The sequence below is a fragment of the Triturus cristatus genome, chromosome 3_1 (assembly GCF_964204655.1).
Source record: "Triturus cristatus chromosome 3_1, aTriCri1.1, whole genome shotgun sequence".
Taxonomy (NCBI): Eukaryota; Metazoa; Chordata; class Amphibia; order Caudata; family Salamandridae; genus Triturus; species Triturus cristatus.
The window spans coordinates 1,151,152,781-1,151,171,364 of record NC_140583.1 but is presented as its reverse complement, the minus strand read 5'-3'; the positions used below and the strand labels follow the sequence as shown (position 1 = coordinate 1,151,171,364).

Sequence of the window (18,584 nt, the reverse complement as noted above, 5' to 3'; positions counted from 1 at the left end):
CATACCGCCCTTTTGAATAAGATAGCAAATCCACGAGAATAACTGGAGTAGCAAGCAAAGCAGCGGTGTGAGGCCCATCGTGAAGCGAACAAAGGTGCAGCGCCAGGGCCGAGGTGCTTTTCCTGCAACATAGCCACGGTGATTTGGTGCCTGTCTAAATACCCAAGTATCTGCCGCTTCTTTCTGGGGTTATTCAGGCCTCGCACATTCCATGAAGCAATCTTAAACCCATTTAAATCATGTGTGGTGCCTGCCAGTGTGACTGCTAGAAGAATCTATAGTCAACCCTGCATCGAGAACTACTATACTTTGTACATGGCGGAAAACTGTAACCGTATTTCTCCCTCCCACCACCCACACCGGCTTCCCCAACATGCCGGGCACATTGATCCTCCCCGCCCAAGTAACCATCAATATCCCACACCTACTACCCTTCTTTACCGTAGAATTGGGGGTTTGCCCTCGTATGGAAACGCCAAGGGCCCACGACCTGCCCTCTCCCTCCTTACTCTCACCCACCCACCGCTCCGCTTGAAAGCGGGCAGTTACAGTGGGACAGAGGGGAGATGCCGAGCAGGACAGTCTACCAATAGCATATGAAACAATAATACATCACCAGCTGCGAACTGTTCAGCAATAGTGTAGCATCAAGAAGAGTCCTAGGAGAACCAATGTCTATCACCGGTCTTAATCGGGGTCTGACAGTGGAGAGTGAGATCTGAAGCGCCCCGTGCCCCCAATTCCATGGACGTCGCCAGTCGATGTTGTTTAAGGTAATCTTCAGCCTGCTGCGGGTTCTGGAAGAAGTGCTGCTTACCCTGATGCGTGATCTTCAACCTCGCTGGGTACAACATTGCATAAGGGATGTCCTGCGACTGAAGCTTTTTCTTGATAGCGGAGAATTTACGCCTGGCATCCTGAACTGCTTGCGTGAAGTCCGGATAGAAGGCCAATGTAGTGTTCTCATACTGAACCTGTTTCTTTTCGCGAGTCATGCGCAGAACCGCATCTCTGTCACGATAGTTCAAAAAGCGGGCTATTACCGGTCTTGGCAGTGCTCCCGGAGGTGGGCGAGCCCCCAGTGATCTGTGCGCTCTCTCTATCGTGAGATGCGCAGAAAAGGATTCCCTGCCAAATAGATCCCCAATCAACTTTTCAATGAAGTCCTCCATGCGGCCCACATTGGTGGATTCTGCCAGGCCAAGGATGTGGACATTATTTCTTCGGGAGCGGGCCTCCAAATCTTCGTTTTTATCAGCTATAATCTTGAGCAGCTTGTCCATCTGCTTTAGTTGCTCCCTGCTTGAGGCAGCACCATCTTCGAGATCCGAAACCCTACTCTCGCCTTCCTTCAGTCGCTGCTCATGCTGATCCAGTTTGTTGACCACCGCTTCCATGCGCATGTTCATTGGGTCGATCTTGATGCCTATGGACGTGAGCCTTTGCTTCATACCCAACAAAAGGGCCTTCCAGTCGTCATCAGGCGCCTCTGTGGCATCCGAGTTAGCTGGCTCCTGCCTTGCGCATTTCAAATGGGAGATGAGTTTGTTTGTTTGGTGTCCGTGCGCCCCATCTTGCAGCATTGAAGACAAAGCAGTGGGTCAAACCAGGAACTCCAGGGATGTCGTCCGCAGCAGTGTTCTCAGCAAATCGGGGATGGTGCCTGTCACCCGCCGAGGAAGGCTGACAACACAACAAGTGCACGCCCAAAATCAGGAATCATGATGACAAATGAAGCAAGATTTGGCCAGTCTGCTTCGCATGTGCCCCCTTCAGCAGTAGCGTGGTGTCCACCAGGAATGCAGGCAAGGGGGCTTAACAGTGAGCCAGCAATTCACTAACAAAACAGTGGCTCCAGGTACCCAAAGGCTCTCCGGGGAAGCCCAGTGCCCTGCAGGGATCCCAGAGGGGCAAGAAACGACGAATCTCTTCGCTCCCGCCAATGGGGATCAGCCTCCCACCTCCAGCCAGTTCTAACTCACAGAGGCTCAGCTCACATAAAATGGCCGCCAGGCTCAATCTGTGCCTCAAAGTTAGCGTTGAGCAATATTTATGGGCGCAGCATGGGCCACTGATCCAACACACACCAGGCAGCCGAGAGGGGGGCCACCCAGCAATCCACAGTCACAGCCAGGTCCCAGGGGTCCGTATTCCTGCTCCAGCCTGCTATCGATCTGGCAGACAAAATGGCGGTCACCCCATGCAGCGCGCGTAAGAGCACATCGATTGCAGCACTGACCTCAGTCCATTAAAGGCAGGGGAATGCAGGGAGCCAGTGAAGGTGTCCAGGAAGCTCCCCCTGAGTCCCCACGAGCAGCAGCCCCCCGGCACCTCCTTCAATGGAATCGCGCTGCGAGCCGCCCGCTCTGCAGCGTCCGATTCAGAAGCTTCGTTCGTATCCCACGATGGCAAAAGGAAGCGCCAGTGTCTCCTCACTCCTCCGCGCAAGCACCCACCTCCAGGCCGCAGTAGTCTGACATGTAGGACGGCGGACGCCCGATCCCAACGCGCCTTCCACGTAAACGAGTCTCTACCGCCTCCGTGGCCTCGGACTTTCCCAGCACGGACGTCCGCCTTCAGGCTCCAGACCGCAGTGCGGCACTCCGCTTGCTGGAACACACGCAGCTCCCCAGGTATTTCTCCAGGCTTACCTTACAAGTGCGGTATCACCAGACTCAGCGGGACTTCAGGCAGCTCGCAGTGACTTCTGTCTTTTACTTCGACATTGCAGGATGTGGTAAAAGTGTATTTTCCTGCTCGGCAGGGCTGGAGCCTCACAGGCGTGCGGCCATCGTGGTCGTGCGCCACCTAGCGCCCGTGTCAGGTAGGATGTTGTGGAGTGGGACTGTGCAAAGTGGAGTATTCTGAGGTATTTGGGGCAGGAGTTCAGTAAAAAGGAAGTCTACGCACTGTCTCCAAATTTTCTCACATTGTAGTATTTGCTTCTCCAAAGTAGCCAGAGCTTTTCCATGCCCAACATTTCCCACACCCTGTTAAGCCATAAGGTATAGTACAGTATCTTTTCCCAACAATGATGTGTTAGCCGGTCTGTCCATGCACAATACCATGGTAATGACCTTCAGCCATGCGGATCCCTGGGGGAATGATAGCCTATTCAGACATCTCAGTAAATTAGAAGTAGGAAATCGTGGGATATCAGTTAGGAACATGGTGTTGATGTGCAAGTGTCCCAGTACTCCCAAAGCCTCTCCAGCATGCCTATGATTTCCTTTGCTGCTACTTATGTACCAGTTCTGGTATAGAGTACCAGTGTTGAACCATGTTTGCGGGTGCATCTTTTCTGCTGCTGTTCAAATCCGAAATTTGTATTATCATGCATATCTAATTCCACTTCTCACTTATTTTGCACTGAGGACCTATGTTGGGAGGTTGACTTCTGTAAAAGTCTGAAAGGATGTACCTAGCTTGTTGACTTGAGAGAAGGCAGTAAAATTGCTTTAAGGTAGAGCTGTAGCATGTGGTGCAAGAGCTGATCTGCTGTGTAGAGATTGGCATAGAATTGTCTAAGTGTGTTTGCTATGTTGTCATTATGTTTGTTTGTTTTCATTTATATAGTGCTAATCACCAAAGGTCTCTAAGCGCTGCCTCATAAACGACAGACCTAACATAGCAACAACGCTAAGTTTAGCCTAATCCTAAGAAGCCTAAACAAATGCCTCCAAAAATAACATTGTCTTCAGTCTCCTCCGAAATGGGAGTAGTTTAGCTTACCTGCGCAAATCCTCTGGGAGCTTGTTCCATCTGGGGTACAAAGACCGAGAAGGCTCGACCACCAAGTGTCGTCCTGCTAAAACGGGGGCTGGTAAAAAAACTGGCCTGCGAGGAACGAAGATGACGGCCCGGTACATAGGGCTTCAGACGATCTTTAATATATTTAGGGGCTTCACCAAACAGGGACTTTTGTGCAATGCACAGACCCTTGAAGCTTACCCTTTGTTTAATAGGTAGCCAGTGCAGATGGTGCAGCAAGGGAGTAGCATGCGTTTTTCGAGGCAGCTTAAATATCAACCTTGCCGCATCATTCATGACCACCTGGAGTTTCCTCAAGAGTGATGCAGGGAGGCCAATATAAACTGCATTACCATAGTCTAGGCGAGACAATACTAAAGCAGTTACCACCGCCTGCATGGTAGTGGATGACCGAAGGACCGATACAGCTTCCCACTACAGCGGAAACCTGATTCTTCATGGTCAGTCCGGTGTCTAGTTTGATACCTAGACTTTTCACGGTCGGCATTGGCGTAGGAGTAGTGCCAAGCTCTTGAGGCCAGAACAAGCTGGACCAAGGGGAGGAGTCTGGAAAGAGTACCAGGACTTCGGTCTTATCTGGGTTCACCTTTAAAGAATTCAAGGTCATCCAGTTCATGGTGTACCTAAGGATGTTTTGAACATTCCGTTGTGAGTCACAGGTGTGATTAAAGCGGACTATTAGCTGGGTATCGTCCGCATAATTAAACACCTGGCAGTCTAACTTAGCCAGGGCCTCAATCAGGGGTTGAAGGTAGATGTTAAAGAGCAGGGGGGACAATGCCGAACCCTGCGGGACACCCCAATGAAGAGTGCCCTGTTTAGACATGCGGTCACCCAACTGGACTTTCTATTGGCGATCTTCCAGAAAGGAAGTGAGCCACTGAAGGGCCATCCCTGTTACTCCCAATCGCTGCATATAACTGCCCATGATTCACCGTATCAAACGCGGCTGAGAGGTCGAGTAGAATAAAGCTGAATGGGTCTTTTTATCTGCTGCAAGTCGTAGATCGTCCAGGACTGAAAGCATCACCAACTCAGTGCTGTTATACGCCTGAAACCCAGCTTGCCGATGATGCAGCAAGTGATGTTGTTCAATGTATGATGCAAGAGCTCTAAGCACATGCTGTTCAAGGACTTTGGCCAGGAACGGGAGTTGGGAAATGGGGCGGAAGTTCTTCAGATTTCTAACATCCGCCCCTGCTTTCTTCAGCAGTGGGAGTACTATTGCTTTCTTAAACTTCTGAGGGACCTTTCCTGAGGTCAAAGATGAGTTCAGGACAGACAGCACCTCAGCCTCAACCAGAGGGATGATAATTTTGAACACCTTAGGAGGGCAGAGGTCCTCAGGAGACCCGGATTTCACCTTAGCCACTATACGAGCCAAGTCCTCTGGTTCAAGCACCGGGAACTGAGAAAGGGAGACATTCAGGGAATCGGAGAGCGCTTCCTCAGCTGATTGTGGGCAGGGGGCAATGTGCGTATTCTTAATGGCCAAGATGATGTCTTCAACTTTAGTTAAAAAGAAATTCTGAATTTTATCACATTCAGCTTGATTAGCGATCGATTTTTGTTCGGACAGCCTACTCGGTTCCCTGAGTATAGTAAATGTCTCTTTTTGCATGCCACTTGCCTCACTAATCCTGGCTTCATAATAGGCTGATTTAGTTTTAATAAGAGAGGCCTTATAGTGAGCTAGTTTGGCTTTGCATATCTCCTTGTCACCTAGAGCAAGAGATTTCCGCCATAGGCGTTCAGCCTGACAGAGAACTTGTTTTCCCCCTCTCAGCTCACTTGTGTACCATGGAACCCTAGTAGAGCTATGAGAAATCTTGATCCTCTGGGTAGGAATAACTTTATCAATGGCTGTCTTCAGCCGAAATGAGAGTACTGCAAGTTCTAGATCTGGGTCCAAGGACAAAGGCCTAGGAGCTGACGTCCTGCTCAGGGCGTCTTCCAGGACGGCAGCCTCTAGTTTACTCCAATTCCTAAATGACTTCCACCCCACTGGCGCCTGCTTGAGGCGACTATCAATCGGGAGGAGGAAACTAACCAGAAAATGATCAGACCAGCTGCAAGGTGTGCAGTCAGCCTGAAGTTGGGCCGCAGACGTAGTCCAAAAGAGATCCAACGTATGACCCTTCTCATGTGTGGAGGACTTCACGATTTGCTGTAGCCCTAAAGTAATCATGGCATCATCGAACTTACAAGCCGCATCTTCTCTCGGTGTCAGGTCCCAATGATAGTTGAAATCTCCAAGGACCAAGATATGTTGGTATCTAGTCCGAAGATCACTCATTACTTCAAAAAAATCGTTGAATAGGGGTGAGGGTTGGGGAGGGCGATACACAACTATCACTATCGAGCAAAAGGAAGTCAGTCCAAGCTTGATCCCCAAAATTTCCGCCCCATCCAGACTTTCCTCCACTATTTTCTCCGAAGCTAGAGTCCTGCGACTAAACAACGCAACCGCTCCGCCTCTTTTATTGCCTTGGCGATTACAAGTCCAGACGGTGAACTCCGAGGGGAGGGAAGCCACTAAGTCTGCCGCTGATGTTTCATCCAGCCAGGTTTCTGAGAGTGCTAAGATGTCCACCTCGGATTCTTGTAGCAGAGTGAAAACCTCGAGGCCATGCTTGGTGAAAGATCTAGTTTTTAGTAAGACAGTCTTCAAGCCCGAAGGAGCCTCTAAGCGCGCCTGAACAGAATCATTATCTATTGCCAAGAGAAGATTCTCAGCTAGCAGCGACTTACTGGCTTGCACCGGGAGAGCAATCCCAAAGGACAAAGATTTCAAACTTAACAATTCCTCCCTTGAATAACACCTTGTCCGGCCAGGGGTCCTGGCCTCTGGCCACGGTTGGGCGCAGACAGGCACAGACGGGCTTGCCTTAGGTGCGCCCATGGCGCGCGTCCGTTGCACCATAGATTTTATAGGCGCGAGGAAGGGCGAAGGCTGGAGCGCTGACCCGGAGTGGGCGGGGATGAGCCAAAGCTTTCTCCACTCAACCAGCACAAGCTGTGGTGGAACGGAAAGCGGCTTGAGAGAAGGGGGGAATGGCGGTTCAGCAGTGGTGAGTACAATATAAAGCGTGACACAGTTAAAACATTTCAAGCAAAAAAACATTTAAAAAATGATGAAAGCAGCAACACAGATACAGCAAGAGAGCAATGAGTCAAGGTAACATAAAATGGCTAAAAATAGCACAGTTCACGCACTCTGTAGTGTCCAAGAGTAATGCGCCTTACAAGGTTTAAGCTAAATACAGAGTGTTACACAGTGAGCAGCCAGCGTCTAATCCCGCCTCATCTGCGGAGGTTAATTTCTCTATGGTCCACTTCTGTTGCTTGGCCAGATGTTTGCAGGCAAGCAGCTTGCCCACTTTATTCCTCCCTTTCTAGTAGCATTGGTGCCAGCATAGGAGCCAATTCTGATTTGTCCATATACAGCACTTACAATTGTTGCCAGGCCAACACAAGTTGTCACCAACTTTTATGCGAGCCATATGCTTTAAGGGCATCTTCCAGCTCATTATTAACTTTCCAGTTCATGGGGCTTGTCCTTTACAAGAGCTCCGACATTTTTTGTTTAATAATTGCAATGATCGGATCTCCTCTCAACTTATTATCATTGAGCTTCATAATCACTGGGAGGGTCCAGTGTACTGGTGTATATCTGAAAGAGACACGTTAGTGATAGATTCCTTACCTTAATATCCCCAGGCGTCAGACTGTATCCGGAAATCTTTCGTCAGCAGTACCCCTGCGCGTCGATAGGTGTTGTCGTATGGCTCCGCGTGCCTCGCTGGCGTCGTATTCGCGGAGATGACCTCACTGGAGCTACTTAGATGCACCCACGCGCGCTGACGTCCGTTCTTTCTTTTTCCGCGACAGCAGGCGCAGATCCAGAGAGAGCGGTACCCCGTCACTTGTTGACTAAGTTTTTGTTTGTTATAATTTGTAAGTAAACTTACCCCTGGTGCATAGGGATGCCCGGTTTCAAGCTTTGCAGGGCCTGTCCGCGCACGATGTCGCTGACAGACCCGCACCGTGAGTGTCTCTTCTGCCTGGGTTGTGACCACGACACCAAGTCGTGCCCCCACTGCCGGGCCATGGCCCCGAAAACTTTGCGGGAGCGGTCCCAAAAGTGGCTGGAGGCCCGGGAGTCGGCCCCACGTCGTTCCCGGTCCCGATCAGAGCAAGCACCTTCATTCAAAGTCTTCGCACTCAGTCAGGTAAGGCGAAGCACAAGAAGTCGAAGAAGCGTCCTCCCCTCGCCGGTCACGGGACATGGCTGAGGGGGCATGTGGCACCGCCCCTGCGGCTCCAACGGAGCCTGAGCAGTTACCGTTGGCTTACCCACCTTTCCCGGGTCCATCAGCGACTCCGACAGAATTGCAAGAGTTTGTGTCTGCAATGGCACGTATCTTCAGCCCGTGCGGCTCCATCGGCATGCCTTCGGGCCCCACTGTTCTGCGTTCCTTGACGGCTCCGTCCCTGACGTCGTCGACGCCCAGAGGCCTCCATGGTTCCGGACCTGGCTCCCCGTTCTTGCCGGTGGACCCCGTACAGCCCCCATCGACGTCGCAGACATCGACTTCTTTTCCGATGTCGGCACGGTGCCGGAGGGATGTCTCCCGACGCCGATCCCGACGCTGATGGGGAACTTTTACCCTTTTATTCACCCACGTCCTCGTCTACTTGTGGAGGAAGGGGATGATTGGGAGGGTTTTGAAGACCCTCTTGCAGCACAATGTGAGTCTGTCCCCGACTGGGATGAGGAGGCCGGTGGCCCGGGTTACACTCCAGCGCCTGGTTCACCATCCCCTTCAGTTACTATGGAGGAGAGTGGCACCTTTTCCACGGTGCTACGTAGGGCGGACGAGGCTCTTGGCCTCAAACTCCCTACTGTGGCTGTCACGACCAACCTACTGACTGCCAGCCAGCCTCTTCTTCTACAGACCCGCTGTTGCCGTTTAATGATGCACTTACTGATGTGCTTCTGGGCAACTGGTCCCGGCCCAACACGGGGGCCCCTGTGGACAAGGGTGTAGGCAAACGCCTTTGGCCGGCCCCAGGTGACCCTGCCTTCCTCACCCAACACCCTACACCTGAGAGTTTGGTGGTTCAGGCCTCGACGTCACCGAGTGTGTTTCCTTCTGCTCCACCAGATAAGGAATCCAAGAAGTTGGAGCAGTTTGGCAAGAAGATTTATTCTTCTGCAAGTTCTGGACTGCGGTCTGTGAACACTGCCTGTCTCTTGGGCCGCTATTCCCATTCTGTATGGGATGCGGTTGAACAAGTGCTACCTCAGTGTCTGGAGGTGGCCCGGGCGGTTCTCTCCTAAGCTCTTATGGAGGGGAGAGACGCGGCCAAATTCACTATACGTTGTGGTCTTGATACCGTAGATTCGCTGGGTAGGGCAGTTTCCACAACGGTGGCGCTCCGTCGTCATGCCTGGTTGAGGACGACTGGTTTTTCGGCAGATGTCCAGATTACTTTGATGGACATGCCCTTCAATGGCACTCGCCTCTTTGGTGATGAGGCGGATTCCACATTGGAGCATTTCAAGGACTCTCGGGACACGGCCAAGTCCTTTGGCCTTTCGGCTACACGTACTCCTTCCGCTTCTAACTTTCGTTCCTTTCGAAGCTCCGGAAGGGGCGTACAAACACATTAATTTCAGAACAAGCCTACGCAGCAACAGTCCCAGCGCAGCTGCGGAGGTGGGGCTCACAGAGGCGGGTCACGGGGCCAGCGTGCGGGTCAGTCCACCAACACCCCCACTGCCAGTGCCTCCACACCTTCCTAGTCCGGTGTTTCAGGCCCACCAGACACCAGTGGGGGGCAGGATTCGTCATCACCTCCCCCACTGGCTCACCATTACATCAGACAGGTGGGTTCTGGAGATAGTTTGACGGGGCTACCCCCTCCCCTTTGAGTCTACCCCCCCCCCCAGCCATGCCACCGCAGTTCCACCGCATGTCGGGGGATCATTTGGCACTTCTCCAGCAGGAAGTTACGGCCCTCTTGGCCAAGGGGGCCATCAAGCGCGTTCCGATGTCAGAAGTAGGTCGTGGTTGTTACTCCCACTACTTCTTGGTTCCAAAGAAGGACAAGGGTCTACGTCCCATCTTAGACCTTCGGAGTGTAAATCGCTTCCTCCGGAAGGAGAAGTTCAAAATGCTCACTCTGGCTCAGGTCTTGTCTGCTCTCGACTCACAAGACTGGATGGTGGCACTGGACCTGTCGGACGCTTATTTTCATATTCCCTTCCTGCCGGCCCATCGGTGTTACCTGCAATTCACGGTGGGCCAGGAGCATTTTCAGTTCACCGTGCTCCCCTTTGGCCTTACCAGCGCACCTCGGGTGTTCACAAAAGTGATGGCGGTGGTCGCAGCTCATTTCCGCAGATCAGGGGTATCAGTCTTCCTCTATCTCGACGACTGGTTGTTCAAGGGGGGCTCTCCCCACACAGTCGTGTCCCACCTCCAGACTACGGCCGACCTCCTGCATTTGCTGGAGTTTTCCATCAACGTGCCGAAGTCGCACATGATTCCCTCCCAGAAGCTTCTCTTCATCGGAGCGTTTCTGAACACTATGCAGTTTCGGGTTTATCCTCCTGAACAAAGAGTCCAGGACATTCAGGCTATGATTCCGATCTTTCAGCCCTTTTCCTGGGTTTCGGTCAAGACGATCTTGAGGCTGCTGGGACTCATGGCCTCCTGCATCCTGCTGACCAACCATGCCAGGTGGCACATGCGGGCTCTGCAGTGGGACCTGACGTTCCAGTGGGCGCAGCATCAGGGGAACCTGTCCGACTACGTCCAGATCTCGGAGGGCACTGCACAACAATTGCAGTGGTGGCTCACGAATCAGCATTGGGTCAGCGGCAGATCCCTCTCCCTTCCCCAACTGGAGCACAAAGTGGTGACGGATGCGTCCCCCCTGGGATGGGGCGGCCACATGGGAGAGGCGGAGATCAGAGGCCTCTGGTCTCCGGCGGAGTCCCGGCTCCATATCAACTTTCTGGAGCTTCGGGCGATCCTTCTTGCACTGAAGGCATTCCTTCCCTCTGTCAGGGGGAAGGTAGTGCAGGTCTTCACGGACAACACCACCGCCATGTGGTATTGCAACAAACAGGGCGGGTTGGGGTTGTGGACCCTATGTCAGGAGGTTCTACGCCTCTGGACATGGCTGGAACGTCACGGCATTTCCTTGACGGTTCAACACCTGGCGGGTTCTTTGAATGTCAAGGCGGACGAACTCAGCCGCCGGTGTCTGATGGATCACGAATGGCGTCTTCACTCGGAGGTGGCGCAAGGTCTCCTTCAACAGTGGGCAGAGCCTTGGTTAGATCTATTCGCCACAGAAGAGAATGCGCAATGTCCGCAGGTCTGCGCGTTGGAATTTCCAAGGCGGCACTCGCTCAGCGACGCTTTTCGTAGTGAGTGAAGTTGCGGTCTGTTGTACGCCTTTCCGCCTATACCTCTTCTACTCAGAGTGCTGAGGAAAATCAGGCACGACCGGGCCCAAGTCATCCTTGTGGCTCCGGACTGAGCTCGAAGAGTTTGGTATCCCGAGCTACTAAGTATGATCCTGGATCCCCCGATCCGACTGCCTCTGCGGGAGGATCTTCTGTCGCAGCAGCAGGGGACGGTTCTTCACCCGAACCTGTCCAGCCTCCACCTACATGCGTGGAGATTGAGCGGCAACAGCTGATTCCATTTGACTTGCCTCCCGAAGTCTGTGATGTCATTCTGGCAGCCAGGCGTCCCTCCTCTAAATCGGTGTACGCCTGCAGGTGGAACAAATTTGTGGCATGGTGCACAGCCAAGACTGTGGACCCCCTTTCTGTCCCTCTTTCTGAGGTCCTTTTGTTCCTTATTTCTCTGGCCTGGCAGGGCTCTGCTCTGGTCACTATCAAGGGCTACCTTTCAGCCATTTCAGCCTTTCTGAGGCTTCAGATCAGCCTTCTCTTTTCAAGTCCCCTGTTGTACAGAGATTCTTAACATGCATTACACATATATTCCCTCCTGTTCCTTTCATAATGCCTCAGTGGGACTTGAATCTTGTTTTGACTTATTTCATGTGCGCTCCCTTTGAGCCGCTTCACAATTTTCCTTTACGTCTTTTGACTTTGAAAACTGCCTTCCTGGTGGCTATCACCTCTGCCAGGAGAGTGAGTGAGCTTCAGGCTCTTTCTTGTAAGCCTCCTTTTCTGTTGGTTCATCCGGACAAGGTTATGCTTCGTACTCATTCCTTCTTGCCAAAGGTTGTCACTGCCTTCCACATCGGGCAGACTATCACCTTGCCCACTTTCTTTCCGCCTTCGCACCCTTCCAGAGAGGACCCAAAACGTGCGCTCTCTTTTTACCTGAATCGCACACAAGCATTCCGGGTGGATGACCAGCTCTTTGTTGGCTACGCAGGTGCCAAGAAAGGCCAGGCTGTTCACAAGAGGACTATCTCCCGCTGGGTCGTCTTGTGTATCAAGGCCTGTTATTCTATGGCTAATAAGGAACCTCTGCTGGGGCTGCGTGCCCATTCTACCATAGCGACAGCAGCTACTACTGCATTGGGACGCGGTGTCCTCCTGCAGGACATCTGTCAGGTTGCCACGTGGGCTTCGCTGCACACTTTTACAAAGCATTATTGCCTTGACAGTCCGGTCCGGAGAGGCTGCTTCTTTGGCCGTTCTGTTCTCTGTGACTTTCTGGTGTAATCTTGTTTGCAGACCCACCACTGGGGTTGGTATTGCTGGGTTATCTATTCTAAGTTAAGGAATCTATCACTAACGTGTCTTTTTCTGATGCACAAGTTACTACTTGTGTAACGATATATCTGTAAGAGACATTAGTTAGTGATAGATTCTTTACCGCCCCACCCATCCTCCCCGTTCTGCGAACTGATTTCTAGGGTAAGGTCATCCTTTTGGGCCCTAGTTTCTATGCACCAGTGGTCAGTATCTTACATGGCTCTGCGTTCCTGTCGCGGAACCTTGTGTACAGAACTGACGTCAGGGCGTGTCTAAGTAGCTCCAGTGACGTCATCTCGGCGAATACGACGCCAGCGACGCACGCAGAGCCATACGACGGCGCCTATCGACACGCAGGGGTACTGCTGACGAAAGCTTTCCGGATCCAGTCTGACGCCTGGGGATATTCTAAGGTAAGGAATCTATCCCTAACTAATGTCTCTTACAGATATATTGTTACACAAGTAGTAACTTGTGCGTTGTGCTTCTGCTAAAGTGCGTATGGTGTGTAGCGTCTCATTCAGGGTGAAGATCAAGCCAAATGGATGTCCCCAGCGATATCGTATGCCTTTCTCCCTGAGGCAGATGGTCAGCGGACGGAGTTGCTGCAGCCCCTGCAGGATAGTTGGGGACAGATTTTGATACAGATGGAGCATTGCACTTTGAAAAGTAACTGAAGTCATTGAGCATGCCGCCATCATGATTGCCTCATTTTGCTTGAAATTGTCAACACATGTGAGTTTATCAGCAGGGAGGTTGCCGGAACCGGAAGGGCCGCCCACACAATGTGTTCTGTCAAATTGTATGTCGTCCAGGGCAAGGTCAGGTAATGTATAATGAAAGCGGCATTTGACGAAGTCCTCCTGTTAACCTTTTCAACGTCACATGGTACACCACGTAATTTTGAGTTTGATCGATGGGACATTCTCGATTAGTTGATTTCCTGTGTGTTTGTGGCGTTGGGCTTAAACCTCTGATGGGTGTTCCTCCTAGGGCCCACACTCATCACAAGCAAGTCACAGAATGGCAAGGGCGCCTAAAGGGACCGGAGACTGCCTATGCCGTTCCACCTCCATCTCAGGTGGAACTTGTGAATCTGAGCATGGGTGGGGGTCGGGCCATTATTTCCCCTTTAATCATGAGCCCAGGTGCTGCAGTCGACCGTTGGGGCTGTGTCTGGCCAGGTGTCCAAATCACCTCTCCTCGACTGCAAAAGCCTCCAGTCACCCACAACCTCTCCACCCTTGGCCTGTTTCAAGAAGAAGAGGGAGGGGGTGGGCACGTAGCTCGGGTCTCCTATGTGGGTTGGCCCCATCTGCGTAAAGAGGGTGCCCCCGGAGCCCTAGCAGCTCCCTTATGTGATTGTATACAGTTGGTCCCTGGTTTTCTGTCTCCGCCCAGGTCTGCTGTGCATCTGCGTTGCTGCTGCATTTCTGCATCCGCTAGTCTTGCACCCCACCAGTTATGGTAAAGTTGGCCGCAAGGGGGGCTGATTAAGATGGAACGGGTAGTGTCACTTGCCTTCAGGCTATGGTTAGGTCCATGCTGCAGAGTCATCTGCGATGTACCTGGGGCCTCCCTCCTTAGACCCCGCTCGACATCTTCAAGCAGCACATGCTCAGATGTCTTCTGATAACATCTTTTCTGGCTGCTTCCACTGGCCAAAGTGCCAGGAGAGTGGCACACTGTCCCCCGCTCTCTGGACCTGCAATTCGGGCCCTATAGATGCTGTGATGACGACTGGAGATGGCCTCACAAGCTGGGTGCGTGGCGAGAGGAAGGAGCGCCCAATCCAGACATCTTGTATACGCCATCTTTTCTAAATCAGTGAAGTAATGTCAGAATTATCCGAATGAAGTTTTAAAATTCGGGTCTTCAGTAAAGACCTGCAAGTGTTTATAAGTACTCTGGGACAGTGAATTAACATTGCATCCCCAAATAACCTCAGTTACAAACGAAGGCTTCTTTCAGCCATGCCAGCTCCAACGTATCCGTCCACCTGTTGGTGGTTGAGGTCTTGATTGAAGACTAACTTGACTTTGCATACCTCTTTCACCTGCACATCATCCAGTTCTGTTGAAAAGTTGAAAGTGCGGCATCTCTCATTGCCAGTGCTTACAGACCCTCGCTCTGCTTCTTACAAAGCCTCTTGTAGCGCCAAGTAAAAAATTAGTTAAAGTTCAAACTGCTATTCAGAGATTAAAAGGCTGGTCATGGTCGATACAGTTCTCTAGGCATCCAGCGGAAACCTAGGGTCCGCTACCCATGGTACCTAGAGACTGGGCTCTAGATGCATGAACTACTGTAGCTGCCATTCCAGTGCCAGGCCCTCTTTGGAGTTAGAGCTGTGCCCACCCTAATTTTCTCTTTAGAATCCACGCATTGATGGTAATGCTTTCACGTCCAGGTCGGTAGGCTTATGGCGAAGGGTCATTTTTTAAATGTATTTTATTTATTTATTTTATTATAAACAACTTGCCATTTTCAAGTGGTACATATAAGTACAGTAATGTTTTTTTTAAAAAAACAGTACATCATGGACAAACAGGAGCAGCATGTCATTGTGCAAACACATAATATAATGGGTTCTGTGCAAAAGGATGTGTGTCAGCAGTAAGAAAGTATGAATAAAATATTTCTCAAGAGAATGCCCACCCGGCCTTGGACAGGCACAGTGCACAGTGCTGTTCTGGTATGACTGATATTCTTCTCAGATCCTCTCATGTTTCCGGAGACCGTCCATAGCCTGGTATATTTGAATTGTGATGGGCATAGATTGGTCCGCACCTCTGGCTGAATTGTCTAACCTGTTTGGGGGTGGGCGTCAACGTCCCCCCTATATTTGGGCAGTATCCTCTTTAGCGATAACCATCACAGCATGTGAGAGCGCATTAATATATTTATTCACGCACAGGTCTGTGAACACTTTTACTAGAGATGTTTTAGGAGTGAGAGGAGTAGGATATCTATCCTCTGCCCATAGGGTCTGAGAGTTGCTGATGGTGTGCTAGATTTCCCCCCCCCCCCCCCCAAAAGGACCGTAATACTGACGAAAGGAGAGCACTTGTGTCACAAGTGCTACATCTTTTTTGCGCATAGGTCACCGCTCTGTAGATACTGCTGGTCACTCGGTCAGTCGTCATCAGGTAAGGCTGTCAGGGAAGATTCTCTGGATTTCCAGAGGACAGGAAAGGAGTTAAGCATGTTTATTATGAGTAATCCATATAGCTGAAAGACCTTATGCTAGCCCTTCGCCCCTGTCAGCAATGTGACTTTGAGGGACTTAATGTCCGGGAGATTTGTAAACCACCTGAGTATGGGGGCAGGCCATGAAGGAGCGGATGATATTGGGAAGTCCATTCGTGGGTCAGGAAGGAACGAGGAGTGTTGCTGGGCACAACATCTCCTAGTTTGCAGATCATGAAGTTTCACCTCTTGACCCTATATTATTTAGATGCAAAAAGGGTCATAAGTGCAGATCCTGAGATTTGAGTCATGAGAAATTGATTTAAAATGTGCATTATTATGATCCTGTCCCTGAGGACTTCTTGTGAATACTGCTTTATAAGTATGTTCAGTGCATAGTGGGGAAATGAAACACCTTTTCTTTAGGTGTAACTCAGAAAGCATTGTAGTATATTTTATTTCCAATCTGCAGTATTTTGATTGTGTTTTCAAAAACCTGTTTTCGTTTTGAAGATAATTTGTAAGTGTAAGTACTTTTTCTCAGCAGCCTGCACGTTGCAATGTTTATGTTGTGGGGTAACTATGCAGCAGTGTCTTGATATAATCACAAGGATGGGACTGTTGTGCTAAAAGAATCCCCTAATGCTTGAGACGAGGCTTGTGAGTTGAAGAGCGGAACATTCATTCTGTTCAGAGAGCGGAGGGCTCTGAGGGGAAACACGGTAGTCTGCCAAGTGAAGAACTGTCCCTTTCATATGATACTTGAGCTCAAAACCAGATTGTTCAGAAGTCCAATATACCTACTTAGTCCACAAGGTGGAGACAAGGGACTTGAAACCTCTCAAGGAAAACGATGCATGACTTCTGGCAAATTGGAGGGTCAGGGACCAAAGATTGCCAGCTCCATGTAGGGCACTAATCATGTTCCATCCACACATAGCACTGAAATTGTAAATTTAAACGCAGGGATGACAAGCTAGTACATTAACCTCCAAGATGTCAATGGTCCCATCCAACAAAGTTAACTCCTTAGAAAAACAGCCCTGGCTTTAGCAATACTTTCACTTCTTAAAACCAAACTCTTGACGATTTCGTTCACATCGGAAGCACTCATTCGTAACAGTGGGCTTGTCTAAAATAAATGAGTAAGTGCCTAAAAACACAGAGTAAAGGCTATTTTCTGTGATCAAACCTAAGAATAATATTAGTTTATTTCTGGGACTTTTTACAATAATCCGAGACACACTATAACTCACATTTATTATTTAAAGTGTCCAAATATTTAGATGCTGCACATAGTTTCACATTCCGCCTTCCTTGAAGTAAAGTTAGGTTCATGATTCAGTGCAAAGAGATTGCTTATCTTTTTCGTGAATGTGCACAGAAGAGGCATTTTAGTGAATGATATTGGAACGTTGAGAATGACAGCCTATTTGCTTGAGTGATAACTTGGGCACAGTGCAGGCACTCAGAAATTCATCACCATGGGGATAAAGCTTGGTAGCCCTTATGTCACCACTGCCCATGTGCCTGAGGATTTGGGTTGAGGCTTTGTAAATTGACGTCAGTGTGGTTGGAGGGCCACTTGCGCAAGGCCATGGCTTGCAGCCAGGGTTTTCAGCAGCTGCTTCTGTGAGTTAGCAGGTAAAGCGCAATGCCGCCTTTGTTAGGGCCCTAGTACCACTGGACCACATCTGGTTGCCTAAGCCAAGCTATGTGACATAATATTATAGTACAGTCCTTTTTGTTGCAAAAGGTTGGGATGATTCGGGACTCCTGATCACATATTTTATGTGTACATTATGGTGGAAGCCTTTTAGGAAAATGTCATTTGTGGGGAACGCACAACAGGTAGTCCAGAGTGATAATATTGTGAGTTTCAGGAGTTATTTAGTGTATTCTGGAGCTTTGTAGGACATAACCCAGCTTGTCTGGGGACACTCCCATGAATTGCTGATGGAGATCTGTGAAGATCGATTCTTTGCGAGACTGAAGGTTAAGTGCTGTGGGGATAGATGGTGAGTGGCTGATGCGAGTGTCATTACACATGGACTACCTTGTAAAAGGTCTCCAGCTTCAGCCCCTTAAAGAACTCCTCACTGAGCAATGAGGTCCTTTAGTAATATTCTGTGGGTGGAGGGTGTACTCCATGGGTGGCGGATGGAGCTGGTCTCCGAAAAGGAATTCCATAACCAGATATGCGTGCAGGTCTGTGTGAAAAGAAGATATTCCAGGAGTTGCAGATGGGAGAGATCTGCCAGTGGATACTCTGAGCGGCGGATGGTGATGATCTTATAGATGACCTGTGTGGGTGACTGGTGATCTTTGTGATGATGATGTTCTGGCTGAGTTAAAATGGTGATCTGGGAGTTGATGCTCCATAAGTAACTGATGGAGGTCATCATCATCATCATCACCACAATCTTTATCATTATCATCATCCTTTCTTTATTCGGTTTATATAGATATTAAACCCTAAAAGAGCAACTGCAATATTAATGCATAGTTTAGAAATATATAATTTCAATTGTACTTAAGAAACAATCCTTAAAATCATAACAATCAGGTTACACCCCATCATCCTATGTGTGGAGTCTCTAATCATAAAGCTTTTCTTTTCACGAAAAACTTGAAGAATAAAGATCAAAACTGCATTGCACGCTAAAACATCATTTAATCAATCAGTAGAGTTGTAAAGCTCTACTTGTCACCCATGAGGGTATCCAGGCGCTGACCAATTAGGTTAGTTTACACAAATTCATAAAAGCATATTGATTTAAATGTATTCTAAAAAACAACAGTTACATTCATAGCAATCGGGTCACATCACATTCCATACATCAACAAACATTAAACATTTCCTTTCACACAT

The 18,584-nt window shown here is 49.8% G+C and overlaps 1 protein-coding gene across 12 annotated transcripts in view; it reads left to right on the top strand.

Annotated features, from left to right (window-relative positions):
- BIN1 (bridging integrator 1) overlaps positions 1-18,584 on the top strand; it is a 555,217-nt gene that overhangs the window by 219,934 nt on the left and 316,699 nt on the right. The gene's annotated exons all lie outside the window — the stretch shown is intronic.